This window comes from Gallus gallus, chromosome 4 (genome assembly GCF_016699485.2).
Source record: "Gallus gallus isolate bGalGal1 chromosome 4, bGalGal1.mat.broiler.GRCg7b, whole genome shotgun sequence".
Taxonomy (NCBI): domain Eukaryota; kingdom Metazoa; phylum Chordata; class Aves; order Galliformes; family Phasianidae; genus Gallus; species Gallus gallus.
In genome coordinates this window covers 37,948,137-37,964,537 of record NC_052535.1, presented here as the reverse complement: position 1 = coordinate 37,964,537, position 16,401 = coordinate 37,948,137, and the positions used below count along the sequence as shown (strand labels likewise).

The following is a 16,401-nucleotide window of genomic DNA, read 5'->3' as shown; positions in this document are numbered from 1 at the left end:
GCTAAGAGAAGGACCGTCTACTGATCCTTTATTCCTTTTAGACTGCATTCACAGTGAAATCTTCTCTCTTGATCCTAGAGGAACACTCAATATTCCCTAATGTTTCCTTAAAACAGACTTTTTTGCTTGCTTAATCCTATCCTTACTGTTCTTGGTATTTTTGAAATAGTCTATTAGCAGCAATCTTCAAGATGCTTCTCTCTGTGGTATGGATGGCTGTGCGAGTAGATTATTTTTACCAAGAAGAGAGAAAGAGAAGTAAAGCTATAAACTAATGCAATTGTACCTACTTTGGGACACTGTACAACTGCAGAACTAGCTCCTCAGGTTCCTACTGTACTTTTTATGGCAGAATATTGGTTCAGGGCAAATGCTCTTGGCAAACCAAGAACCTTGCATTTTAAAGGAGATGGAGCAGAACTGTGAGCATGGTTAGAGTATCTGCCAGAATTTCTCTGTTCTCCCAGTGAATTACCAGAATTCACAAGATATCCCTTTCCTTTTTCTTCTGCTAAAACTTCAAATTAGAAACCATTATCTTTGCCACGCTAATTTGGGAAGTCTCTCTGCTGTGGAAGCATTGTCTCTGCTTAGTTGGCAGGAGTGATGTTCTTCCAAAGCCTTTGCTTCTCAGTTCTCTGTAACAAGCTACTTTTCTTGTTTCCTGTTAGTATGGTTTGGTGTGACATGGCTCTGCAAAATGCTGGGAGATGCATTCTACAATGTGACTTAACCACACTCACTGTCGCAGGCTGCCAATTTCTAATTCTCTTACTAATCCCCACCTTCTTTGGATTTACTAGCATTTTCCTCCAATGCACCATGTCTTTTTTTTTTTCATATAGAAGGAACATTTTTAATATATTTTACTGTACTAATGTCATGGTTTTGTAATTTTTGGTTATCAGTATTCCACATCACAACATCATGCAGTGTACTGGGAGTTAAAGAGCAAATGCTTTAGTTCCGGGTACCCGTCTGGAAGAGAAGAACTACGTTCCCCAAGGGCCTTTTCAAGTACTGTTATCATTCCTGCTCAAGGGAACAGATATAAGGGTGCAGGTCATTTGACTCAGCCCTCTTCTCATCTTGCCGTGTTCCCTGCCGGATCAGCTCGCTACTGCTGCTCCCAACTGCACGCAAGGCTTCAGTGCTAGTGTAAGGCCTTTGGCTCTCAGACAATCTTTCTCTCAATTATTTTTGATTTATATTGTATTATAGTGTGTTATCTTACATTCTGATACTATATTTAGTAAATTAGTTTGTTTCTCCTCAGATCATTGCCGCTGTTTTTAATTATTTTGGGGTCCCCTGTTTCCCTTCCTGGAGGCACGGATTTTGCGAAATCCCTCCACCCCACTAGTTGCAGAACTGGGCCGGACCAGCCCTTAAATCATTAACATTTTTGGTGGAGAATGCGGGCAAAAGCTGCTTTTTATCTTTTTAGAACGAACTATACTGTCTTTTGAGGAGATTCCTTGGAGATACTTAAACTTGTTTGGGTCTTGTTTCCATCCATGGTGCCAGGATTCATTTTCTCTAGTGTAAAGATTGGAGATATGCTGCTAGTGCCCAGGATTGGCTGTAGGGGCTGTGCAGCAAGGCTGATATTTGTATCTGTGTTATCTGATTCAAGTGAAATAGGCAAAAAGACCAAAGGAAAAAAAAAAAGGCAAGAAAAAAGAAAAAAAATCAAAGAATCAATTAAGACTATACATATATAAATAATAGTAAAGGAAAACTAATTAAATTGTAAGCTTTTGACTTCAAAGGCAGATACTTGGGTAATACGCAATATCCGGAAAGCATAAAAATACAGACTTAAAGAAGAGTCCTATTTCCCTTACACGTACTTATCTGGATAAGCTTTGTGGCTGGCCACATATATCTGTATTGACGAGTCAGATGAGTACCATGGTTGTTCACTTTCTTGTGATTAAACTTGAGTTCAGCCTCATAAGTAAAAGCATTTTGGCTCTGGGGCATATGTCCTGTGAGTGGAGAACATACCCAGAAGCTCAGGAAGCCTGGATCTGGCTACTGTTTTTGTAACTCTCATTGCATTATTTAGAGAAGCTGCACAATTTCTGTCTCCTCATCTAAGTAGTGGAAGGAGTCTTCACCTCTTTTGGCAACGTGTAGTAGGAGTTATTTAGCTGCAGGCCAGAGATTTTGGTAGGGCAATAGCAGCATTATTACCTTTTGTTTTTAATGTTATCATTATTGCAAAATGATCGGCAGGAGACCAGATAACTTGAGGCTTACTTTCCAAAAGTATTCCGATGACGCCTGGAAAGGTTATAGCCTTTATAACTCCAATAACCCCAGAAGTTGCACCTCTACACAGGGATGGTCTGTTCGCAGTGCTACTCATATTCTCTCTAATCCTTAAGTAGTTTTTCATAGAATGTCAGGAATACGAACCATAAAGCTTCTACTTAAGAACGTGAAAATGATACCTTTTTACTCAATAGTATCCATAAGTTTTCAAGACAGCTTTAGTTATTTCATTTCTTATTTTCCAGGCTATGTAGGGAGAAAGAATACAACACATGTTGAAGACTTCTCTTAAAACACCCAATAGCTAACAATTTGCTGTATTTGTATTCTGATTGTAGCTATTTCTTGCCTTCTCTCTGCATATGTACATTTAGGGACAGTCTGCTCAGTTGCTAGCAACTTTTTACAAAAGTACAGTTTTAAGAAACTGGAATACTAACTAGGAATACAACTACCCTTCCTTGTTTCCAATAATCATGATAGCGTATGAATGTCAAGCCTTGAACAGATCCTTTTTTAAAAATTATTTTAAAACATTCCAAACGAACTGAATTTGAGGATATCTTCCTCGAATATTTCACTACGTCAAGCCACTGAATATGTAATGTCAGTGTGATGGTGTAAAAGTCCTTCTACAAGCCAGTGTGGCTTGCTCTGGCAATATTTAGAAAAGTGGAATTGCTGTGTCTGGCATATTAAAACTTTGTATAGTGTGTAGGAGGGTGCAAAGTGTATGGTTATAAAGCTGGAGTGTGAATTAGGACCACGAGCCCCAGACTCTGTAATTAATCCACTTTCATGACTTAAAGTGTGATAGTCTGTTGTCTTATTTGGTGGCTGGAAATCTGCCTGTTAATGTAAAATACAGAGCTGCATCACCACCTGTTTCCCCGAAGTTAATGTTTTATAGATATAGACAAGAAAAATGAAAGTATGGGAACATTACAGAGTTAAGTTCCGGTAAGCAGTGACATAACCGGGAGCAGTGGAAGGAGCTTTAGGTACAGCAGGGAAGGAACAGCGGAGGGGTGAGAAATTGCAGGCTGTTTATTGTTGTTGCTGATTGTTTTTTCTGGGTTCGCCCACAGCTAAAGCCTTTTGCAAAGCATCTTCAGATGCAAAAGGTTGATAGTTTGCATACAGAAAACTGTTTCTTTCAACATGTGACTGTCTTTACAGACAGGAGGAACTGATTGCATCTTCTATCTGTTTAGTTCCTTAGCTGACAGCAGCCTCTGTGCCTCAGAGAATGTTTTTTTTTCCCCTCCTGTATCAGATATCTGAGTGGGTTTTTTTGTTGTTGTTGTTTGTTTTTTTTTTTTTTGTCAGTGCTTTCCAAATCTGATGCAATCCTGGGCTCTCTCCATTGAGGATAACTGGGGGCAAGAGAAGGCTTATGAACACCATGAGCCATGTCAGGTTCATGCGCTCTGATAATGTAAGCTGGAATAAAAGTATTTTCTCTAGGTTTTTGTCCAAGTACAAAGTGCCCAATGTGTTTTATGATACAGAACAGTAAGACATGGGAGGAGTTTAAAATGTGGTGTCATGCTGTGACCAACCTCTGTGGGAGAGATGAGGGTGTTCCATTTTTAGCACAATGAAAATGAAACATGGCTGGTGGAAGCTGAGCAAAAATGTATTGTCATGTGATTCTGAATGGGCCTTTTATCATCAGAACGAAGATGTATAGAACATAGCAGCTCATAGAGAGCAGCCATATAGCAGAGAATAAATGTCGACTCCCAGGGAGGTAACAGAGTTTTCTGTTTAGCAGTTACATGAACAATGGAAAGAAATCAGGGCTTCCAAGTACAGCTAAGTTCATTTTTTCCCAATTAAAAATGAATGTAGTGAGTTGATGTTGTCACATCGGTTTCCTTGTAGTTCGACCCACACTTGCCCAATATCATCGGCTTATATTTTACAAAATCTTTTATTGGTCAGCACAAAATAATTTATGACTACAGAGAACAAACAAGAGCACTAACTTCCTTCAGTCTGCACCCACAATTCCTTTTTTTAGAAAACAGATTTGACAGATTTGTCTCAAGTGAGAGAACAGACTTATTTTTTAGAAACAGAACTGTAAAACGGGAAGAAAAAATCACAGCTGTCAGCATTTCCATAACCTTACAAGACCCAATTTGTTGTCTTAATTTATGGGGAAAACACATTGTTTTTCTGTTTCAGATTTGCGTAACTGGATGATTATGTATACACAACATTTGTGCAGAAGATGTGCTGCTTTTAACATCTGTCAGAGAACTACATCTCAAACTCCTTCCTGTTACAGTCAGGAACCTTCCCGTTACCTTCCTGTTACCGTCATTCGTCATTACCGAATGCCTGGGACTTTAAACTGTTTTTGAGGGTTCTTACACTAGCAAAAGGATAAACCCATCCTGATTTAAGAAAGTACTTCTTTAGCACATATAAAATTAGGATTCAGTGGCTAAATTACCAGTTTCTTCAGAAAAGACCAGCTACTGACAAAGTTAAGCAGACTGATCTGGTGCTTCTGAGGGGCCATGAAAGAGCTGCAGTCATGTTCTGCATGATGCGTGCTGAAGAGGTGGTTGTAGAGAGACAGCCTTAAATAGATGGTGGAGGAGAAATCTTCACTGTATGAGAACTCTCAACTTTCATATATCTTTGATGTCACTTAAACTGCCCAGGTATGGAATAGGTTGTCTTCTGGTGATGTGTGACAGTGTTTACCAAATGCTGGAGAAGTTTAGTAAAGGCTTCAGTCACGCCGTAAGGGCGGTGATATTGCAGTATTTTCTCTATCCTTCAAAAACATAACTTCACTGCAGGAATTAAAAAAAAAAAAAAAGGCAGTTTCTCAAAAATGGTAGGGAATAGCTTTGTAAGGCTGCAGTTCTTGATTTGCCATGAACAGAGTTCCACTGACACAACATGGAGCCGGCAGGCTTTGTATATGAATCTGTTGGAAAGGGCAGACATGAAGCACTGCGCATCAAGAAAGCATGAGAAATAACATGGAAGACATTGGTTTTTGGTGGTTTGTTCTTTTATTTAATAACTATTTTTTTAAAAAGTCTGTTTAGAAGATGGGAAGTTCAATGGCTATATGAAATGTGAACTATATGTCACTGCTGTCTTATTTTTAGTTAGTCCACAAAATCTGGCATGCTGTCTTGTTCTGCATGATAGTCACTGTTAGGGAAGACTCAGCTTATGGACCCTGGCAGCTGAAAAGAGGAGTTGCACAGATGACTTCACACTGTTTAGAATTTCTGCATTTGGGGAATATTATGAAATTGCTAACAAATTAGTTCTTTTTAATTGCAGTGGCATGTATGCATTTCCTGTCCCAACATGTCCATGCTTATTCATAGCACACCAAAAGAATTACAGGATATTTTTTCCTTTTGAATGCAAACAGCATGAAGAAAAATTGTTTTCTAGACATCAAAGAGACTGTAGTCAAAATGACCAGTTCAGACAGCAAGCAATGGAAATCTGAATATTGGCCTGTTTTATACCTTTACCAATAATGAGACCAGCTATTAACGCAGAAGAAAAAGGGCAAAGGGGACTTGCCCACAGTTTGCGTTGATTAAAAAAAACAAGTTGGCTGAAAAATTGTAATTGGGGCAACAAGGTGGTGAAATCAGCCTTTTTGGTCCTCAGAACAGGGATGATGTGTACATTTAGACTGTAATTTGGGTAAGATGTTGGATACTTCAGTTCTGTCCATGCACAGAGTGACTCATGTAGTATTTCACCTTTAAGATCTCTGTATTTAACCTTACTGAAAGACAGATTTAGACTTGGGAGTCATTTCTACACTGCAGCCACGTCTACAGTGAAACACAGCAAACACACAGTTTAGAGCATGAAGTTAAATATATCAGAGGAAACAGTGAGGGACTGTAAAGGCAGAGGGTAATTTCTTACATGGAATGTTGCTGGGGAACACCAGCTATCTGTTGGCAAAAATGTCACGGGAGCTTCCTCTGGCTAATCCCTCTTGCCCAATATAAGGTTTAAACCTCATATTAGTTATTATTAGTTATATCAGTTAAGGAAAAAAAAAAGAGTGCAAGCCCTTGTGCAGGCCTAGGAGAAAGGAAGAAAACATTGTGTTAGTCTAGAATAGGTGCCACAAAGTAAGGCAGAAGCTGCAAAGTAAGTTGTGATTAGACTGAGTGATGAAGGAGAGTGACTGGTTTGTGCATTGGTTGGTTTATTGTTTGGAGGGGTCTAACCTGAGTCTGAAGAACTTGTAGGAGTGGTGAAAGAGATGTAGTGAAACAAATAGAAAGGTTGTATAGCTTTGCTCAGGTTCTCTGCAAGTTAAAATTAACACACCTGGGTTTTTTTGGAAGCCTTAGAAAACCCATCTGTCCATGTGCATCTGATACCAAGCATCTAAATTCAAACTATCTTCAAGATTAGGGAAAGATGGTATGCTTTGGGGTCTCTGAAAGTGAACACTGGTGCAGCTGCTGATTGGGCTCTCTGAAGGTGAGCATTAGTCCTGGAACAGAAAGCAGCAGGAACTTCTGTGGCTTAGGACACGATGAGGCTTAGGTCAAGAGCATCACAGTGGGATAGTTCAAGTAGGCTGTGTCTTCCTTGTCTTGACCCCTGGATGACAGCTCTAATTTCTAGAAGTGTTCGGTGTCCAAGAATATTTACTGGCATAGGTGAGAATTTCAGTAGTGAATTTTTTTACTTCTCCAAGTCATGCAGTTTTTATTCTTTACTTGTGCATTCAGTTTTTCTTTTCTTTGGCAAGGTCTCAGATATAAGCAGCATCCTATGACTGTCAAACTGTTCTTCCTGCCCTTTTTTCTGCATCTGTCTGTCACTTTTGTATTCACCTTGAACCTGGTAGATGCTGTGGTCTGCAGCTTTTTAGATTAACTGACCGCAAAGAGTGTAGGAAGAGTTTAAAGCATGAAACTGTCATTGTGAGAGTAGCTTAAGAATACTGATCAGTCATCGATACATGGAGGTATCAATGAGAGCTAAAACAAGATGGATGATTTGTTAAGTCACTCTTAAACTTAACCTAGAAAAAAAAAGCAAATATATTCCTCTTGCATTGAGCCTCTGGAATGGGACAATGGTAAAATGTCGTTAAAATTAGTTAGATTTACATGAATTGCAGTAACTCATGATTCCTGAAAATGCAGCAAATCAAATTCCTTTCTGCTGTACCCCAGAACAACTCAGTTGGGTTCATTCATTCTAACTACAACAGTGCTCTTTTAGTTGTGTGTACTTATAAATCATTTGAGTTACACTGGTTAAAACTGAAATAACATTGATGTAAGCGAGACCTTTCACTTCAAATTGAGATGGCAAAATATGTTCAGCCTCTTGAGAGGAAATGACAGTGAGCTATGGCATACTATAGGAAAGCTGAGCATTATAACTCTTGGGGTCACATTGAGAAGCTCTTTGTAAGGCCACAGCCTCTCACCTCATATTTTCCAGTGTCCAAACTGACTTTAATTCTGTTCAAAAGAAGGACACTCAGACTTTTATTTTTCCTGAAAGTTTGCATTCTCATTTCACTCACTTTCATAAAGAATGTTACCTCAGAAACATTAAATGGAAAACATGTGCTTCAAGGCTAATGGTATTGCTGCTTTGTATGGTCAGCTCCAAATTCTCAACATAAAGGCTTTGTTAATCTAAAGTGAAATAAAAGCAGCTGTCATAAAGCATGTGATATATAAGCTCTCATTTATAGTTGTATTATATTTCTCTTATTATTTTTAATAGTCTGAACTGAGAGAGAGAAAAATGTTTATTGAAACGATAAAAAGCAGCACTTCTCTAAACATTCCCTCTCAAGAAAGGGAAGATGAACATTTTGTCACTGATAGAAAGTTGCAGTTGTTGAATGTCTTTTTTTCTCCTGGTACTCATTACTCTTAGGTGTTGTGCATTTTACATACAAAAGAACAAGGAATAAGTGAGCACTGCAGATAAGATAATTTCACAGCTTTTTTAAGAAGGAGCATTTTTCTCCTCTCATTAAGTTCTTGTTATGTCACTGTCAGTCAGGGATTTAATTTGGTTGGCGGTGCCAAGGAAAGGATTTCTCCCATGGCCCTACTTTGATGGTGTTTGACTGCAAATCTAAGTTGCATTTGTCTTCTGCAGAGTTGTCTTTTGCCTAACTTGCAACTCGCTAATGCAATTGATGAGGTTGAATCCCTCCTTGCTGAAAATGATCAATCTCTGCTGAAACAATATTAGATGTTGCACAGTGTGGCTCAAAGGATGTGGTTCACATAACAGAGGTTTCGTGTTGGATAGGCAATGAGGGAAAGTCACTGGCCTTACTGAATTGCTTGACAGACAGCTGCAGTTATGAAATCCGGAGATTCTTACCTGCCAGAATGTAGGTGCTACATCTGAACAGTAATCCGAATGTTTTCATTTTGGGATTATACAGCTTTTAAGATACACAATGTTTTAGTTATGCACGGGTATCATGGGAAAACTTGCTTCTTTTTTAGGATTATGGATCACTGTGCGTGTGTCTGATTTTTCTCTCTGAAAAAATCCTTTTGGAAAGGTGTGTATTAAAAACAGGACTCTCAGATGTAACTTGAAGGCTAAACTATTTCATCAAGAAACTAAAGCTACTTGACAAAGGTAAACTCTGAAGCTGAAAACCAGAACTGCAGGAAAGTGTTTCGTATATGTTATTTCTTGGAACAGTGTGCAAGTGTGTGAAAAGTTTTTAAGGTCTTGATTTGGAAATGTGCCTTTCAGTGTGTCTCAGACTATGTTTTCTTCACTTCCTTGCTGGTCCTCATCAAGGCCATTACCTTAGAAGTTAGAAAATAATATAGATATATTATGTATCATGCATGGTTATTCATTGCATCTTAGCTGTTTTCATCTTAAGGCACAGTGGGTGAGTTAGTTGTTATAAAGCAATATGGCCTTTGGGTAGGTTAGTCATCAATTTAAAACTAATGATTTTGGCACTCTGCAGAGAAAAATAAGGACAAAAAGGGTATTATTGGAAAATGAAACTAACAATTCTGTGTCTTGTAAGCAACACAGTGCTTTTCCCTTCAGTTTCAGCTGTCTTTCCAATTCCCTAACTTCAAAATTAATTTCTGACTTTATTCTATTTAATATATTTTGTATTTTCCTTCCGCACCCCTAGAAAAAGCTTTCAGCATTCACAGTAGATACCTTTAGCCAGCAAAGTATAATTTTATGACAGTATAAAAAAAAACCCACTCATTTTCAATGTTCATTTATAGCTGCTCTTTGTAGAGCCAGTATCCATTTCATAACATACATCTTACGATACTTGTTTTAGTGGACTTTAACTGGGATATCCTCAAATATATTTCTCCTTTTTCTCCTTTTTCTCCTTTTTCTCCTTTTTCTCCTTTTTCTCCTTTTTCTCCTTTTTCTCCTTTTTCTCCTTTTTCTCCTTTTTCTCCTTTTTCTCCTTTTTCTCCTTTTTCTCCTTTTTCTCCTTTTTCTCCTTTTTCTCCTTTCTTTTCCCCCTTTTGTAAATCACAATTTCTCTTTTTGCAGTTGTTCAAGAAATCAGAAACCTTATTAAAAACTGTAAAAATGGAAAAAATGTGTTCTGTGAAGCCAGAATATCTGTCTAAGTAGTTTTTATGGTCCATTTTTTCCTTTTGCACAAGATCAAAGCATCAAGGGACAAGAAAATAGGGTGAGAAAAGTCAATTCAAGCTTGCAGAAATCATGCTCAGGCCAAATATTTATCCCGTGATTCATCAAAAATGTTGCAAAATATAGTACTGGATCTTTAATGATCTAAGGTTTCACTGCCAGTTCTTGTAGGACATCCTGTTCTGGTGCAGTTCTTAAAGAAAAAGAAGAAAAGAAGTAAAGAAAAAAGAAGAAAATGCATTAGGTTGAACCATAACTTGGAGAGATCTGAAAGCCACTAACAGATGGGCGTTTTTCATCATGAAGTGGTGTTTTTTAAAGAATGTAAATATTTATGTTGCTGGTGGTATAGGACTCGATTTTAAAATTGATAGAAGAGGAATTTTTTGTAATCAAACAAGTTCCTGTTTCTGCTCTGAAAATAAAGGGAAATCTTCAAGAGTGAGGTAAGTTCTGAAAGTAAGTGATATAAGATGTGACTCTGGTCATCTTCTACTTGAATTCTGCAGATTTCAGAATTTCAAATGACAAGCTGATGAGCACATGATTCCTTATTAAAGGACAGTGATTCAGTCCTTTAACACTTAAAGGAGCCTTAATGTGTGGGATAAAAGATGTCCAGGAGAAGCAAACAGGTACAGAGCTCTGTTAGGAATTGGTTGAGTGAGACACTGTGATTAAAAAAAAAAAAAAAAAAAGAAAGAAAGAAAGAAGGAAAAAAAAAAGGCTAAGGCAGAGGTGACTGAGTGAGTCAGTCACTGAAGGAAGAGCTCAATCTTGAGAATAAAAGGGGTTCTGGGAGGCTTTAGCTCCATAGGCACTTTCCTGAGGTGCAGTCCTCTGAATAAAAATGCTGAAGCCTGCCCATGCTCCACTATTTATCAGCCCTCACACAGGCACAATACTTCCATCATGTTTCCTACTATGCCATGTATAAAAACCTAATTAAAAAGAAAAAAAAAAGTAGGGCATGTGTAAACCATATCACTTACATAGAAGTGTTAGATAAGCATATAGTCCTGATGGACATGATCAGTGGGTCTCAATGGGATGCATCTCAGAGTCCTGAAGGAATTGACTGATGCAGTCGCCAAGCCATTCTCAACATTTGAAGAGTTACAGTGGTCAGGTAAAGTCCCCATTGTCTGGAAAAAAAGGCAGCACTGCATCCATTTTTAAGAAGGGTATAAAGGATGACCCAGGGAACTGCTGACTTGTTAGCCTCACCTCTGTGCTTTGGAAGATCATGGAGCAGATTCTTCTGGAAGCTATTCTAAGGCACCTCAAAGAGAGAGAGGGAGGTGTCTTGGCATAACCAGCATAGCTTCACCAAGGTTGAATCTTGCCTGACCAACCTTGTTACTCTCTATGATAGTATATCTGCATCAGTGGACAAAGGAAGAGCCACTTATGTCATCTAACTAGACTTCAATAAGGCATTTGGTATGGCCCACAGTGACAGCCTTCTCTCCAAATTGGAAAGATATGGATTTGATGGGACTGCTAGATGGACGAGGAGCCAGCTGCAAGATTGTACCCAGAGTGTGATGGTCAATGGCTCAATGTCCAGATGGAGATCTGTGATGAGTGGTGTCCCTCAGGAGCCAGTGCTGGGACTGTATGCTCTTTATCATCTTCATCGATGACATTGACAGTGGAATTGAGCATGCCCTCAGCAAGTTTGCAGATGACACCGGGCTGTGTGATGCTGGCAACACACCCAAGGGATGGGATGCCATCAAGAGAGGGCTAAACAGGCTGAGCAATGGGCCCAGATGAACCTCATGAGGTTTAATGAAGCCAAGTGCAAGGTCTGTACCTGGGTGGAAGCAACCCCTGCAATCAGTACAAGCTATGCAGTATGAGGATGGAGCACAGCTCTGCTGAAAAGGACTTGGGGGTATTGATGGATGGCAAGCTGGATGTGAGCCAGCAGTGTGCCCTTGCAGCCTAGGAAATCAACTGTACCTTGGGCTGCATCAAAAGAAGCATGGCCAACAGGTCAAGGCAGGTGATTCTTCCTCTCTGCTCTGCACTTTGAGTCCTCACCTGGAGTACTGTGTCCATATGGGGAGTCCTCAGTACAAAAGATATGTGGTCTTGCTGGAGTGCATCCAGATGAGGGCCACAAAAATGACCCAGTGGATGGAACATCTTCCCTACGAGGACAGGCTGAGAGAGCTGAGGCTGTGTACCCTGGAGAAGAGAAGGCTACAGGGAGACCTGAGAGTGGCCTTTCAGTATCTATGGGGGTTGGGGGGTTGAAGGAAGTAAGGGAACAGGCTCTTTAACAAGGTCTGTTGTGATAGGACAAGGGGAAAAAGTGTCAAACTAAAATATGGGAAATGTAGAGTGGATATAAGGAAGAAGTTTTTTACAGTAACTATGGTGAGGCACTGGTACGAGTTGCCCAGAGAGGTGGTGGATGTTCTGTCCCTGGTGACACTCAAGGTCAGGCTGGAGGGACTCTGGGCACCTGATGGAGCTTCAGGTGTCCCTGTTCATTTGTTCACTAAGGGAGCTGGCACAGACGGTGTTTAAGGGGCCCTTCCAACGCAAAGGATTCTGTAACTTTATGATAGTGAGAGAAGAGGATGCTAAGAAATTGTTCTTTTCTTTGAAGTAACACAACTTCTAGTGAAGAGAGGTTTTGCTAAGAAAGCATAGGATGCCTCTTATTTTAACTGTGTATCATGTTTCTGTATCCACAGCTCACTGTACAATTAATTTAAAAATATCCGTGAACTTTTTTTCTTGGGCTAGTGTTAAATGTGAGAATACACAGTTGGCTGTAATGGACTGTATAGTACAGCAACATCTAACCACAAAGGTTACTTACTAATGAAGGTATAAAATACAGAACAAACTTGGAATGAAATGCATGGGAACATTTTGGCTCTCACAATACGTGGAAAAGGGCAAGCATAGTTGTCTCTTGTGAAACATGAAGGAAATTATGTAACTGAAATTTTAAACATAAAAGTTTCTTGGCTTCTTCTCCTTCCAGGATTACTGAGGTAATGAAGATGGGATTCTACTCATGCTTTTCAAAATACTATTAATGTCATTCCTGATCTCCAATTGAAATAAATCTACTGACTCCTGATAGACTGTATTCATTCCTTTTGGAGCTGTAAAACACTGACTGTTTGCAATCATCTTAAAGATTTCCCTTCTAACCCACTCCAGGAGACAACTTCCAGCAAAAAGCTCATCAAGCTCAACACAGTGTACATATTATGACAGCTAAGCAGGGAGAAATGTCTAACCTCTGAAATGTGACTAGAACTGTAGGGAAGAGAAAGGGGAAATACTGGTTTATGGTGTTCGTCCTCCTCTTTAGTGCTGCTTTTGCACTGTTTTCCCATTTACCATAATACTAATGTATTATCTTCACCCTGGTCAAAGCATCAATGCCAACAAAACCCGTGCTCTAAGAAAGTTTAAATTTAGTTTACCATAGTTTTCCACATTAGAAATCATGGAAACCTGTAAGTTAAGTGGCTAGACTGAGTAAGCTGGGGAAGGATTTGAAGGCAGGGAGAAGAGGGATGGTTAGCCTTGCTCTTTTCTCGGGACAAACATTAAGACCAAACAGAGGGGAGATAGTTAAAAAAAAAAGAGGATTTGAAAGAGAAGGGTACCTGATTCTCACATGGAAAATCCTAGCCTTCTTTGGACTATTTACCCAGAGGTTATACTTAAAGGTTGAAGAATTTTAGAGCTTGAAGGAGAAAAGCCCTCGCTCTTTGCTTTTGAAAGAAACAGCTTTTTTAACACTCCTGTAAATAAAAAGTAGAAATGAAACGTTTTGAGATATAGAGAGACTTAACAGCTGTAAAGCATTGTTGATATAATGCTGTTATCATTTTAAACCAGCAAAAACCTGTTGGTGAGTGGTGATTTAGGCTTTGATTTGTATCACCTGTGCTACACAGGTGATGCATCCAAACAGGGGGAACACCTGTGAGTTGCTTGCATGCCATGTGGAGGCTTTATTCCCTTAGATGAGGACGTGTATCAGTAAGTGCATGTCTGCTCAGTGTGAGTTTTCTTCTTTTTCTTCAAAGAAGCATAATAGTTGTTGATTTATAGCTAGTTATTTTAATTTCCCTACTCTGCAAAACTAAAAGAGAAGCTGACCTCTGATGAGCGGCTACCAGTGGTTTCCTCTGCTACGTAGTGGAGATTTGCAACCGGCTGTTGAAGGGAAGGAAGAGGTGAGGTGCATGAATTAATTATTTAAGGTATGATATGAAGGTGGTTCTTAAGTGTTAAATGGAGAAAAATGAGGGGGGTGGGCTGAGGAAGCAGAGAAGTGATAATGTTTGTGCTTATAGTTGATCTGTAGGTAGATGAAATTCTGTTCTTTACACATAGTTGCATTAGAACTATTTGGGCAGCTCAGCATAGTAGTGGTTTCATTATTTTTAGCTACCTGTTGCTTGTGGAAGGTGTTTGTACCTGTTTATATTAATATGTCTGTGTTTTTTTTTGCTTTTCTGTTGGATGTGTTAGGATTGAGAGGGCTTGCTGCCTTTTTGAGGATGGTCTGAATCTGAGCCTAGTTCTCTTTCAGGTTTGGGAGCGTTTCAGTGAAGTATTTATGGAAAATTACTTCTGTTTCTGTGTATGCCTAAGAAATTCAGCTATTGCTTGATTGCTAGTAAATAGCTTTGGTCTTTAGAGGTTTGCCCTAACCTGGGACACAGTACTTGTGAGTTTCTTTAGGGAATCTGTTCAGTTTTCATTTGAATCGCTGTGGAGAGGTGCAAGCTACTGCATTTGTAGAAAGGTGCAAGAGGTAGTGTATTTGATGCTTTCTGAAGAACTTTGTTGCTGTCTGAGAGCCCGGCTCCCATAAACTTGAGCTGGTACCTGGCAGAAAGACAGGTTTTGGTTTGTAGGAGGAATTGTGATTTATTCTTTATAGATCTACGAATGAAGCTGTGTGTGCTGTGTAGTTTTAAGTCATGCATGCACTTTAATATGTGGGTTGTTGGATAACCTTCCTAATACTATTAAATATCTAGTTTTCAGTCTTAGTAACCCCAGAGATGAATACAATTCTAGAGGACAGGGGAGGGCTTTGTGGTCCCAATTATTTGCCACTCCGCTGTGTATTTTGTAACTGCTAACATGTAGAGAAGAAAAGGTCAGTGATTTCATGTCCGAATTGTTTAAAGGAAAGCAGTAGTTACTGTTCATCTTGGGTGTCTGGGGAGATAGAAGTGCTGGAGAAAAGGTTAAAACTAGAAAGAAAACTGTACTGGTGTGTATGGAAGTTAATGCTTTTCCAGGAGTTTGTCTTCTTTGTTTGTTTGTGCTGGTCTTAAAATGCTATGTATAAAAGCATTATACTTGAACTACTTGAACTGTGTTGAACTACTTGAACTGTGAAACTACTTGAAGTGTGGGTTTTTTTTTCTCTACTCTTATATTCTGTTTACTTTGAATTTATGCAAATGTGTCATCCACACAAGTAGCTTTAAATTTTGCTCCTTCTCAAGAAGAAGAAAAAACTCAACTAAAAAAATAATTAACTTTAGGTTGAAGTAAAATAGTTTAATGGTTAAAATGGTCTTTATTCAGGATATAAGCACCAACTTGAAGACCGGTGGTGGATACTGGTGTAAGGCAAGTGTGCTGGCGATTAGGGCAGGAAAGTGAACACTGGCTTGATTGCATCAGAGGATCCCAGTAAGTGCAGGAGGCAGAGATCCAGCTGGACTCAGTTAGGTGCTGGGCTGCGTGCCTCCTGCTGGCTTGCTGCCTGGCACACGCCTGTGCTGTAACCAGAGCCAGGCAGGACTTATGAGTACATTAGGAGACAATTTGACACAGAACCATGCAGGCAGTGCAGAAGATGAAACAGGGAGTTTTAGAGGTAGGCGTAGAGTAAATTACCAAAGCGTATCTCTTTTCCATGTGTTTAATTTGAGGTCTGAGTTCATAATAAGTGATACCATGTGGTGCTTCCTTAAAGCAATGCTTACCTATTGTAATCCTTTAAATACTCAGAGATACCCAAAGCATGAAGTCATTTTAATCTGTTACCTGGAATGTACTAATAACACTCAACAAATTTTTGAGCTGCTATTAAGTATTTGAGTGTTGTTCTCTCTCCCCATTCAAGCCATCACAGGGGGTGGAGATGGTGCTGTTTCTGCATAAATATACTTGCATCATGTATGAGCAAGGTGAATGGTGGGTCATTGTTTTAGGCACTTGTGTCTGTTTAGACAATATAAATCAATAACCTTCATAGCTATTATGCAGAGTAACTTTCTCCTCAGTTCAGGTAGTTTTCAGAAAAGTAAATATCTGAAAGATCTCAGTGAGGTGATTGTACTTATGTTGGTAATGTGAAAGAAAAGAAACGATCTTACATGCACCTTGGTCTCTTTGCAAGAAATAACACTGAGAATCTAAGGAATGTGAGAGTTTACCAGTAAAAGCATC

General features: G+C 39.2%; 1 long non-coding RNA gene across 1 annotated transcript in view; it reads left to right on the top strand.

Annotated features, from left to right (window-relative positions):
* Positions 1 to 13,598: 13,598 nt before the first annotated feature.
* Positions 13,599 to 16,401, top strand: part of LOC107051761 — a 162,116-nt gene continuing 159,313 nt past the window's right edge. The window contains exon 1 of the long non-coding RNA XR_006939184.1: positions 13,599 to 14,186. This is a non-coding gene — a long non-coding RNA (uncharacterized LOC107051761). The remainder of the gene's footprint in view (positions 14,187 to 16,401) is intronic.